Here is a 13,083-nt window from a genome sequence, read left to right as displayed (position 1 = left end):
ACTGAATGAATGGAGGCTCGCAGGGGGCGGACCCTCGTGGTCAGCCCTCGGCATTCGGCGCTCTATCCCAATGGGGCCTGGCGTCTGTGTTGTTCCAGGCTCCCCTGAACCTACGGCCGGAGGCATCCATCAGGTCGCTGTGACCAAGGTGACGCGTGGGCAGCACCTGTTGGCTGTGAGACGTGCCACATAGACAAGGGGGAAGGCCCTGCTTTCTTAGCTTCGGGCTCTGCTGGGAAGAGAGGAGAATCTCCGTGCAGAGATGAATAGATAAATACACGCTGCAGGATAAACCACTCTGTCCCCTCCGGAGAACCGCATGGCGGGCGGGGAGATAAATGAGCATATTAAACTCCTCCTCACAGAGCGGACAGCATCCCTTTGATGTTGCTTCTGAACATGAAGGATGGCTTTACAGTATCTGGAGGACGTTAGCGGTCCCTCTAGCCACACAGCTGACAGAGTTCAAGAGCAGAGCGGCTAATGCCCCACCCCCAGCCCCCCAGACCCTGAAGCTTCTGGGGACTGAGCTTCGGGCGAACAAGCCCATAGTGCAGTGGTTCTCAACCTTCCTGATGCCGCGACCCTTTAATACAGTTCCTCATGTTGTGGTGACCCCCAACCATAAAATTATTTTCGTTGCTACTTCATAACTGTGATTTTGCTACTGTTAATGAATTGTCGTGTAAATATCTGTGTTTTCCGATGGTCTTAGGCAACCCCACAGGTTGAGAACCTCTAGCAGGGTCGCCTAAGACCATCGGAAACAACTGTTTCATTGTTGGGTGTTTGTTGACCTTGTTCTCTAGATTCCACATAGGAGTAAAACCAGATGGTCCCTGTCTTTCTCTGTCTGACTTATTTCACTCGGCATAATACCCTCCGGCCCATCCAGGGTGTCCTATTGGTAAGATTTTATTCCTTTTTATGCCTGAGAGTCTGCCCGGGTGGAAATGTGCCGCCGGTTTTTTACCCACTCATCTAGTGGTGTGCACGTGCTTCCATATCGTGGCTATTGTCAACAACCTGCAGTAAACACAGGGGTGCCCCACGGCCCCCATCCTACAGTCTCCCTGTCTACATGGTGACGGCCACTCAATGTGAGAAAAGGTTGGAATGCATGACCTCCTTGGAGCCTCACAACCATCGTAGTAGATGGTTCCTATCTCAGAGGAGGAGAACGGGCTTGGAGCAGATCTGTAAGATCCCTGGGTGGGAGGCTGCCTTGTCCACCCAATCCGTGTCACAGCGCCCGGTGCTTAGTAGGTGTTCAACCCAGGCGGATACTGAATACATTCATTCCAACCCCTGAAATAAGTGCTTGCCAAATTCCACATGGTAACATTCACAGCCTTGGGGCCCGGCGTCATATTACTATTCGTAAATTCTCTAGAAGCTTAGGAATAATGCTGACCGAGAAGTTTGCCCACGGATCTCATAAATAGCTGGTGTGAGGCCCCTTTTCCGGGAAGCAGCAATCGAGAGGGCTCCCTAAGTGGCCTTTAGTCACACCCAACCCCACATTCCTCCTGGGTTTCCGTTGCCCGTCATGCCCCAGGGGCTGGGACTTCTCCCCTGAAACATTTGCTTCCTGTGCTTCTGCAAGACCCTCCGGCTTGACTCAGTGTTTTGCTTTCAGCTGCGATGTCTCCATGGCTACCGCTGAGGTCCAGTTGACCTTTTATCAGGGTTTCAGAACGGCAGCCAAGAAACGGAGTCTGGTGCTCCGTCAGCTTCTGTGAGATCCATCCATGCCGTCGCCTGTGACAATAGCTTGCTTTTCCCCATCGTTTCGTAGCACTCTACTGCTGATAGACATTTGGGTTCCTTTAAGTCTTTGGTTATTCTGAATAAAGCTACTGTGGACATCCTTGTATATCTGAGGTGGCCATACTTCTCTTGGGTATAGACCTGGAAGTGGAAGTGTTGGAGGATGGAGTCGGCTTTGTTTGGAATCTTGAGCCAATTGGAAAAAGTGGTGGTAGGGGAGAGAAAAGGGCCCTTTGGTTGCCATCTATTGCGTTGCTTGACTTTCTCAGGGAGTATTTATAGCTGCAGTTGCCCAACTTGAACAGATGTGCTTCCAGGTGAAGTCTCCAGGAGCCAGTGGGTCAAGTCAGAACGCCCTTGAACTGCGTCATTCATATGTATGTGGGCCAATGAGAATTACTGAAGTGCTTTATTGGAGCCTCTCAGAAACACTGGTCTTTAAAAAGTCTTGGAATGATGAGATGTCCTAATTAGACTCAACTAGAAGACCTTTGTACAACACAGAGCCATCTAAGGACCCACGTAATCCCTGTGAATGACCTTTTCACGGGGAAGTAGGTGGTGCTCTCGTCCACGTTACCTTTTCCAGGGGCCACCATGGGATTTGGGGCTTCCACTTGGGAGTCATCAGTGAGAATGAAAGTACTTTTCCTTATTATTTCAGCCACAGCACCCACCTTCAAACGAAATGGGTTTTTCCTAGGTTTGAGTTAAAGCCTTTGTGTTGGGAATAGATCCGGTGCCAAGTCCACGCTAATAATTAAATTATGCTTGTCCTCTGGGGAAACTGGAGTCTGATCAACTTCCTCCACATGGTAGATGTGTTTCTATTTCCCTTGAACACTTCCCTGCCCTCCCGGCTCTCCCAGAGCCACCGCACACCGGACTGGTGCCCACCTCTCTGTCCCGGTCTCCTTCTGCAAGTCACCTCACTTTCTGTAAAACCCCTTTGATAACACAGGTCTCCAACTGTCTCCTCATATCCCATTGGCGTTAGATCCATTGCACAAAGGTTATCTTGGGGTTTTGTCTAGACTTTAAAACAAAAGCATCCTGGGAATAGTTCCAGGCTTTTTGATTAACTGGGCCGTTCTGGAAATGAAGTCTGTTTTGGCCAGTCCTCACTGGAATTACGGTACTCATCACCGGCTATCTGCATCAGGGCGTGCTGCTGAGGTTCTGCTCAGACCGGATGTGGCAGCTTGGATTCTCATAAAAGTGTTCATTCTGAGGCCATTGCACTTTCATGTATAAACCTTTGGTTAGATTTCTTTAAAATAAATAAATGAGGGAGCCAATGCGAGACCTCTGCGGAAAAAAATATTCTACTGAGTCCCTGTTCTAGCGTGTGGCCCGCAAGCATCTTCCTTCTGGAGGTCTTACCCGCTGTTGGTCTAACTGAACTTTGTTTCAAAGGAACTTGGGTCAGAACCGGCTACCTTAGACACGTGCAGGCAGCTGCTCTTGAACTGACAAATCTGTCCGCGTGCTGGAATCTACGAGGGTTGTCATTTATCCAGATCGCTCAGTGCCGTGTGGCCACCTGAGAGACGCCAGCCAGTGGAGACTAGCCAGCACGTGGATGGCCAGCTCCACTCTGACGGGGCGGGAGTCGCTTCTTGCTAAGTGGCCTTTTGCATGCCTTGCCTCTGCAAGAAAGGGAGGAACCAACGTTCACCCAGTGCCACGTCCAGCCACGCTGCAAACATTTTACGTGGTTAACTGAAAAGTCTCAACTGCGGGGGGCAGGGGGGTGAAATAACTTCATAACAGGAGTGGGGAATTCCTTCTCCCCTCCCCCTCCCGACCCCCCGGGTGTTACAGATTTTATAGATCCTTGTCCGGTCGGAGGGACGTTTCTGTAAGGATGACTGGAAGGGGTTGAGCAGCCAGGTTAAAAGACTTCCCCGTCTTGAATAATTATTGGTTCAACTCCTGAGTGTATGTTCTCCATTGCTGCTTCCTGCACTCTCAGCCTTGCCCCGTCTCTGTCTTATTAAGTATTTAAAGCAGCTTATTAATAATGGACTTGTCTGCTCCTACACGGCTCTGTGGCCGCTGCCCTTGGGGAATGGAGTATTTCCCTTGAACACTTCCTGGGTACGGCTCCCTCCTGCTGGCCCTCGTCCTGCTGGGCGGCCGGCTCTTGCTCTTCCAGCAAGTCCTTGGCAGAGCTCTTGTTTGGCTGCAGATTCCATGCCTACTGACTCTGGCTGATCCTCCCACACATCATCTCGACTCCCGGTCAGCTCTGGGCGTGTTCCACCTCCAGCTGCTGCCACCCCGCTTGGATTTCCAGTCTTGTGTAACCCACCCTGGAGCTGATGCCCAGGACGCGCTAGGCCGAGGCGCACAGGGTCACCCGCGTCTATTCCACCTCCGTGCAGTCAAACCAGGTAGATTGCACCAACCAAACCTCATGACCAGGATGACCTCCCAGTGGCGGCCATCGGTTCTATCCCACCTTCCGCGTGCAGCCACCCCTCACCGAAGGGGGGCGTCCCTTCCTCGCCACCTGGAGCCTGGGCTGGCCCCTGCCGGCGTCAGCCCATGAATATGGTGGAAACGACCTAGCGTGAGTTTTAGGCTTGGCCTGAGCGAGGACTGGAAACTTCCACTTCCTGCCTCCTGCTGCCCTGACTCCATGTTGGGAGTCTGAGCTCCTTTGCTAGAAAGGCCGACTGCGCGGAGAGGCTCCGAGGTGACTAACAGGCATCCAGGCCACTCCCCCGGTTGAGCCTTCTATGGCGCCCACGTTCCATGTGGCAGCTCTGGGACAGTACAGCAGGAAGGACCCGGTGGAGCCGGCCCGGGGAGCTTGCTCCACTCAGCAAATCAGGGGCGAGAACAAGACGTGGTTGTCCTGAGCCCCTCAGCACTGGTGGGATTGGCTGCAGGGCGACAGGTAATGGGGACAAGTGAGTCCCCCAGGGTCATGATGAAGCAGGAATCCAAACCAGGTCTCCCCATTAGAGAGCGTGACCTCGGGATCGCCTTTCCCACAGGCAGCTCGGCCGTGCTCCAGCTGTTTGGCCATAACTTGAGTCACAGGCGGGAATTATTACTGTTAAGCCTAAGTCTTACCTGTGTGTGTGTGTGTGTGTGTGTGTGTGTGTGTGTGTGTATGTGTGTGTACATATACATCTTCAAGTTTGTTTGTAAATTTGCTGTAGAAACACACACAACTCACAGAAGCATCGGCCCGGCACAGAGTCGGGCTTGGAGATTAACGCAGGGGAATCCCAGCGGAGATCACCCAACTTCACCTCAGTGGCTGCCTGGCGGCGAGGCCCCAGCTGGTGCGGGTGCTCCTGCTTCTGCGTGAGAGGATCCCGACGGCAGCCACGCCACGGCCACGCCGCCCCAACACGGCCATTGCTCCCCGGCCATGGCTTCCTAGAGAAAACACGGGGCGGGCGCTGGGCTGCCTGCTTCCCGAAGACGGTCATCTCCTGCCAGAACCAGAGACCACGGCGGCCGCTGCGGCGCAGAACTGCTGTGCAGCCTCCCGGTCCACAGCGTGGCTCCGAGCAGCAACCCGCCTCCCGCGCAGCTCTGACTCCACAGCCGGGGCTCAGGACACGGGCCTTGGACTTGCTCTCTGTGCCCCAAAATAGGAGAGAAATGTTGTGTGCGAAAAAGAAGAGCCCACACTCGGTTTTACACTCACAACGCACTAGGCAGTTTCCTGCGGCTCATTCGTCTCCCGGCCCAGCGGGGTGGGTCTTCTCTCCGCCCTGGTTCTCAGCAGATGCCGCCTGTGTCCGTCCGGTGGCGTCATCCCTGATCTAGCGGCGTCCTCCACACCTCTCTCCTTCTCCCTCTGAATCAGCTCGGCACTGAGCCCCGTCCTGCCTGCCTCTAACCCCACCAGATTGTTCCCTCTGGATGGGCACAATCCAACACAGTGCTATCCTCTGTGAATGACATCTCAATACAGCCGTTATTTAAACATTGAAAATACACCTAGAACCTCCCCAGCGCTTTGCGGGCGCAGATGCCCTGGCCCCCAGCCCCGCAGAGTGGCGGGAGAAGGGCTCTACCGCGGCCTCAGAGCAGGCTGCAAGCGGCCTCCTCCCGTGGGAGGGACGCTGTCCCAGGGACGGGCTCCAGGTCACAAAACACCCTCCTGACCGCCGTCCCGCAGCCCAGGCACACATGCTCCAGTACCGTTTCTTGCTTGTGACTCTGGCCGACCCCGCGCTGGACACGAATACACAGAAATAGAAACAACAGAGTCGCTTGGAAGGGTCCTTCAGCTTCTCTTGACTCGCTGCGTATGCATCGTTTAAAAAATAAACGAGCCTGGTTTTTCAGTAACACGTAATCGTTTCCTCATTTCCAGAAGTGAACCTGTTTCTCTTCTCTGCCCTGGCAGACCCACCTCACAGCCCTCCTTCCCAGGGGCAGTTTCTCCCTCACCAGCTCCTCCGCCCGCCCTTCTTTCCGGAGCTTCGCCCCCTCGCAGTACCGAGCCGCCCCTCCAGCGACCCCCAGCATTCCGTCTCTGTCACTGTCATCGTCAAGTCTCTCAGAAGAGCATCTCCGTTCTCTACCAGGCGGTTCCCGCGCCCGTGCCCTCCCCGAAGCTCACTGCCCGTCTGCGCTCACCTCCCCGGCGCTCTCCGCAGGATTTGACCCTGCTGACCTCTCCCTGCTCACTCGCTCCCCCTGCCCTGCTCGCTCCTCTCTTCCCTGCCTTCCTGTCTCCCTAGAAGGCTGTCATCTTCCCCAGCCACAGGTGGGGGCCCCAGGCTCTGCCCTCAGCCGCTCTTCCCCTCAGGGGCACCCCTGCCGTCAACCACAGGGGGGCCCTTTGGGGGTCCCGCAGGTCTCCATCCTCAACCACAACCACAGTCCTACCCCTGCCCCCCCACGAGTGTCTGGCAGCGCCCCTGGCCCCCAGGAGACTTGGAGGCATGTTGACTAGGGAAATGAGTGGACAGGGAGCAGCCGGGCCAGGCTGCCCCACTGGGCTGAGGAGACGCTTTGGGGGAGCGCGGTGCTCAGGTGGCAGAGAAAGGCGCTCTGGAGCTTGGTGTGGGCGGGTTTGCTTTCACTGGGTGGAATCTTACTCACCGGCTCTGTTTCTTGTTAGTCATGTGGCTTTTCACATGGCCGCTGCCTTTGGCAGGCGGCACAGCCGGTTTATCTCAGTCAGCAGCCAGCGCCTTCCTAGTTTCAGATTTAACCTTCCTGGGCACCGCGGGCAGAACTCCGGGCTGCGCTGCCGAGGTCGCGGGGCAGGGAGAACTCGCTCCAGCAAGATGTTCTGCTCTCCAAAGGGCGCAGGGCAGCCACCTCCCGGCGTTTTTGGAAGCAATCGCTCCCTCCCTCGTCTGACAGGTGCTTGAATGAGTCAGATGCCTTTTTCCTGGGCTCATAAACGACGACGTCAGGAACGGGCTGAGTGGCTTCATCCCCGCGCCCGGTGCCACAGACGGGAAGCGCGGAGTGCAGGAGGCGGCGGGAGGGCCGGCGATGGACTCTCGCCCCGGCCGTCCCTAACCTAGACGGGCGTGCACACAGGTCCTCTCCAAGGTCTCCTCCGGCTGAAGTTCCGAGGCCAGGTCACCAAGCACATTCAGGAAGTGGGCCTCTGGGGTGCGGAGAGCCACTGACACGGGACGTTGTTGCAAATGACAGCGGGGTTGAGGGGCTCACCCCCTCCCGTGGATCTCCTAACTAAGGGCTAAGCAGCGTCTGTGGAGGGCCAGCCCCCTGGCTACCACGGGGAGACGGTCAGTGGGACCCCACTCTCGCCAGGGCCGGAACCCAAGTGCCCGCACTAGAATAATGTCTCGTGCAATGAAAGCGGCTCCTCCCTGTGCAGGGAGGCCATTCTGTAAAGACAGCGAGAGGGCGCCCCGCTGGGCCTAGGACAGGGTTTACCCTCCACTCCCACCGCTCCCCCCTGAGCTGGACACACAGCCCGCCCGGCCTGCTCCCGGGCCGCCGTCCTCCCGCCTGGAGGACGGCCACCTCCTGGGGCCACCGAGGCCGCCCGGTGGGCGTGAGGGCTCCCAGACGCTGCCACGGACTCGACTTACTACGAGTGGGTTCTCTTCCCCGCGGACGCCCCCTCGCCCACTCCAGTTTCTCTCCTGAGTGTTATTTATTAGCTTTCCTTCGCTTTTGTTCTAACACCGCTTTCGCCCGTGTTCAACACGTTTCACAATAAGCTGAGCAACGTCGCACACGCAAAACGCAGACACGCCCAGGAGGAAAAGAACTGTCAAATGCTCCGGGGAGAGCCGTCCCCTTCTCTGAGGGTGACGGGCAAGGTGCGAGCTCTCCCATCAGCCCCTCCGGCCACAGCAGCCTTAGTTCCAGGTTTCCCTGAGTGCTGGCTGCTCTCCCTGACGCCCTCTTGATAATAACCCAGCAGCTCCCGGTCTGGAAGCTGACAGTCTCCCCTTGCCCCAGCTCCCTCCCCCACGACCCAGCTCACTCAAATTCCTGCCTTCACCCAACGCTGACCTTGACCTCCACCCAACACCGACCTTGACCTCCACCACCGGCTGCTCTTCCAGCTGGCCACTCTCCTAACTGCCAGAGTGACGGCCCCTCCCCCTCCCAGCGTAATGAAAGGTTTCATAATCTCCCTTGCTTCGCTGTCTCTGTATGTCAGTATTCTGGGGCCTAGTATGGGCCGTGTGCTCTGCAGCTCCCCGACCTCCGGTGTGCAGAGGAGGAAGCTGAGGACAGGGAGATGGATGATTCACTCAGCGCCGAGAGGGCACCACAGAGGTCAATGTCAGCTGAGCTCCCTGCCTTTCCTGATCCTGTGCTCTCAGTGGCCAGCGGGACCCGGCGAGGGAAGGCCCTTCCTAAACTCTGACTGAACACGTGTTCCCTGAATGGACGCGCGGGCGCCTCCGCTGTGAATCAGGTGACGCACTTCTGGGGCAGGGGGGGTCCATTGTCCCCAGACCGAGTGTTGGAATACGCCCCCCCCGGAGTCCAGATGTCTGTTTACAGATACTGTGTGCGCTAAGACAGGACACACAGCAAAGGACGGGTGGGCAGAGCCTCACTCCCCGAGGAGGCAGAGGAAGGGTCCGTGGGCAGCGCTGTCCTTTAGCACCCGCTTCCCTCAACCCGGGCTCATCGGAACCCCCGTCCCCCTCCCGGGAACGCCGGGCAGGGGCTCATGTCCGCTGGCCTGAGGGAAAGTGAAAACTCAAAGGATGTAAGTGAATTGTCCAGGCTTAAATCGCAGTCTCTCTCTCTCTCTATCTATAGATATAGATATAGATATAGATATAGATATAGATATAGATATAGATATAGATATACACACTGAGTGGCCAGATTATTATTATCTCTGAATGCATAATAATATGGCCACTCAGTATATATCCTATATAATAAAAGGTTAATATGCAAATTGTCCCCTCGACCAGGAGTTCGACCAGCAGGCAGGCCGGCCAACTGCCCATGTCCCCTCCCCCTGGCCAGGCTGGCCGGACCCCACCCATGCACAAATTCATGCACCGGGCCTCTGTATACACACACACACACACACACACACACACACACACACTGAGTGGCCAGATTATTACACATTCAGAGATCATAATAATCTGGCCACTCAGTATATATATATATATATATATATATATATATATATATATATATTACTGATTTCAGAGAGGAAGAGAGAGATGGAGAGAGATAGAAACATCAATGATCAATGATGATAGATACCCATTGATCAGCTGCCTCCTGCATGCCCCCCACTGGTGATCAAGCCCCAACCCAGGCATGTGCCCTGACCAGGAATCGAACTGTGACCTCCTGTTCATAGGTAGACGCTCAACCACTGAGCCACACTGCCTGGGAAATCGTAATCAGTATTTAAACACGAGGTTTGGTTAGATGGACAGAGGGCCGGGTGTGAGGAAGAGGAACCAGCTCGGACGCTGAAAGGAGCCTGCCGCTGATCCCAGGCTGTTTGGACAACGTCCCCGCACTTCACTCTCCTCCTCTGTGACAGGAGGCGGGGCCGCGGCCGACGCTGGCTGGAGGTGTCCCAGCCGCTGGAGGCTGTCGCCCAGCACCCTGTCTCCTCCGGGGACACAGCTAAGCTGTTGGGCATGTTCTTTATCACATTCCCACCGAAACTGTCCGCCGTGCAGGCGGGAGTGCAGTTCGTGGCATTTCCCAGAACCAGGGCAGCTTGAGAAATGCCTCTGCTAAACGAGAGATAAACAGCCAGGCGGCCAGCATGGGCCACAAGGCCCGGATTCTCGAGGGAGTGGCCGTGTTTATCCCACGAGGCTCTGGGGTTTTAGCCAGCATTCCTCACGTTGCAGCTCCAAGAGCTCAGCCTCCAAGATGCTCATTAAACAGGATGCTGGCGATCCAGGAAGCCCCTGCCCTCGCACTGAGTGAGTTGACCTGGTTGATTAGGGAGGCCGACCAGGGCTTCGCGTCCCACGAAGGGTCAGCTTGCTTCACGGAGAGAGAGTGGGCCGCCCGGTCTCGCACCGCCCACTCCTGAACTCTGGCCAGACCGCGACCCAGCGGCACACACCGCGTGTGGCCCTTGTGACAGACCAGCGCTGTGCTGGGTGTCGCTGACACGAACTAAACAAGGAGGCTTCCTGCCCGTCCGTGGGCCCGGAGCACAGTAGATGCTCAGAAACATTTGCGGAGAAGCTGAGTGAACACAGCCCCGCACGTGTCAACAGCACTTGTCACGAAGGACGTGCGGTTCTGTTTTGACGGCGGGACTCCCTCGAGGCTGCGGAGATGTCTGCGGCCTTTGGCTCCTTGCGGTCCCTGCAAAGGCGAGTCCCCCTCCCGGGCCTCTGCTGCAGCGGTCCCCGCGGGGGGCAGCTGTCAGACTGAGGGTCACGGCAGGGGCCGAAGGGGGCCTGGTCACCCTGAGAGGACGCTCATCTGCAGAGAACGCAGGCTCTGAGCAGCAGAACTGCACTCAGCCCTGGGAGTGCCCACTGCGGGGCTCTCGGCCTCCAGAGGTCCGAGAAGGGCCAGTGACACGTCCCTGCCTCTGAAACCTGCACGTTCCCCCATCACCTCTGGTCATAAACAGGCCTGGCCGTGTCCTCTCTCCTCGGGAGACAGTCTTGGGGCTCAGGATCTTCCTGTCTGCAGACCCCGCGGACACCGGTCGGAAGCCTGGACTTGCGGGTGCCCTGAGCTGGGACTAACCTGTTTTGCTCCCGGGCACTTTCCTCTTGGAGTGGCAGCCGAGCCTGGGCTGTTTCCTGGGTGAAGAAGCAGAGAAACCCACAGAAGAATCTGCCTGTATAAGCCGAATGCCTGTCAAGAAATGGAAGTCGCCAGCAGCACCAGACACTGCAGAGGCCAACGTCACGTGGGACGCGAAAATGACTTTCAGCAGATTTGGCAAATGGGTGGCCTGGGGTGACCTTAGTAGGATAGTTCCAGGGACTAGGAAAAGCAAAGGAAGAAATGAAACAGATCGTAGCGAAGTAGACAGCAACTGGTAGGGAGAGAGGGCGGCAAGAAGCGGTCAGGAGGTGAGCAATCGAAGGAGGGCTCGTATTTGAAGATGGGTGGGGCGAGGGCTCCGGGATCAGAGGGCCGGTTGGCATGGAAATCCTCAGCTTTGTTCTGGTCCAGGTCATTCTGAAGTGCCCGAGGGACATCCAAGCAGCAGCATCGGGTAGTGAAGTTGCAAGTAAAAGTCAGAGCTCAGAGGACACAAAACATGTAAACCACTCAGCACCAGGCCTGGCGCATAGGACGCCCACTCCATGCTGAGTATGACTTCCCGCCGTTTTCATTATAATAGACTAGAGGCCCGGTGCACGAAATTTGTGCAAGGGTAGGCCTTTGTAGCCCGGCGCCTTGCGGCCCCGCTCACACCCACTGGTCATTCCGGAAGGTCATTCCACCAGTCGTTCCACCGTCCAGTCTAATTAGCATATTAGCTCTTTATTATATAGGATGTGGCCAGAGGTAGCTCGTTACCCTGGCATGTTGGTATATGTTTGTCCCAGGAGATGAGGCTTAAAATACAGTAAAATGTGAGGTGTGGCGTGAAATGGGTCACAGCAAGCATTGAACAGGGTCCTGATGGGAATCAGACAGGCTCATGTCCTGCTCCCTCCCCCCTCGGCACCCCGACTCCCCAGTCACTTGGAGAAATGAGGGCTTATTCTGCACTTATTCTTATTCGTATTCTCATGTTCCATAACTGCTGCAGTCGCTGTTTTTTTGTGTGTTTTCTTTTTCATTTTGAATTCATCTAAACCTAGTAAGAGCTCACACACTGATCCCAGAATGCACCTCCTTAAAACCCTAATCTGTGGTGTGGTTATGTCTGTAATATGTGGTGTGCTTATGTCTGTTTATCTGACGTGCCAGGTCCCTGCGTAGCTTTGCAAGGCAATATTCTTGGATGCAAAATGCGAACGGGTTTTAGGCAGCTTTGTTAGGAGTCTGCCTCTTCGTCAGGTGCGGCACACAAGCAGAGCCCTAGCTTAGCCGTGTGGGCGGGGAGTTGGGGGAAATGAAGACCTGTCACCCATGTCATGATTTCCGCACGAAGCCTTTAGGGAGGAGGTGTCACTCAGAGATCCCTGCCGTTGCCTGAGCGACGTCAGTGTCACCAGCCGCCTGGCACCCTCACTTTGGTGCCGAAACTAGCGTTTTCTCCCCATCGGGGCAGCCCTCCCGCTCCTCGGCGGAAACCAGACCAGTGTTGGTTCAAACTCAGTGGGAAATGGTGGCGCGCACCGTCTTCGCGTGGACTCGCCACGATAACAGCTAACGTGTGCGGGGGCAGCGCCGGGGCCACGCTCAGTGCGGCTGCATTCAGTCCCCCTAGCAACGGTCCCATGAGGGCGCCTATTGATGCCCACACCTCACAGGGGAGGCCTCTGGGGCTCCAGGCTAAGCAATCGGCCCAACTAGCAAGGGGGAGGTTTGGGATTCAAAACGAAGTCAGATGGCCACCAGAAAAGTCTCCCCCTGTCGCATCCTCAGGGTCACCGACAGGAATGCTGTCGGGAGCCCAGAGGGCAGAGGGCCGGCTGCCCTTCTGGAATCTTCCACCCCAGCCACAAGGCTCTGTCACTTCCTCTCTGCTCCCACTCTTCGCTGGCGAGCCCTCCTACCCAGGCCCCCGCAGCCTCCTGACTCCAGCCGTGCCCGGAGGCTTCCTCCAGGGCGTGCCTTCAGCTCCCCCCGGGGAGAAGAAGCTGAGCTCATGCACCCCACACCCCGGAAAGTGACGGTGCTTAACTCACAGGCCGCTGGGCCTGGCGTGTGTGAGACCATCTGGATTCGCTTCAGTGATCGGAGGCTGGAGGATAG

Source organism: Cnephaeus nilssonii (assembly GCF_951640355.1).
Source record: "Cnephaeus nilssonii genome assembly, chromosome: 21".
Classification (NCBI taxonomy): Eukaryota; Metazoa; Chordata; class Mammalia; order Chiroptera; family Vespertilionidae; genus Cnephaeus; species Cnephaeus nilssonii.
Note: the sequence above shows the minus strand (reverse complement) of the source record.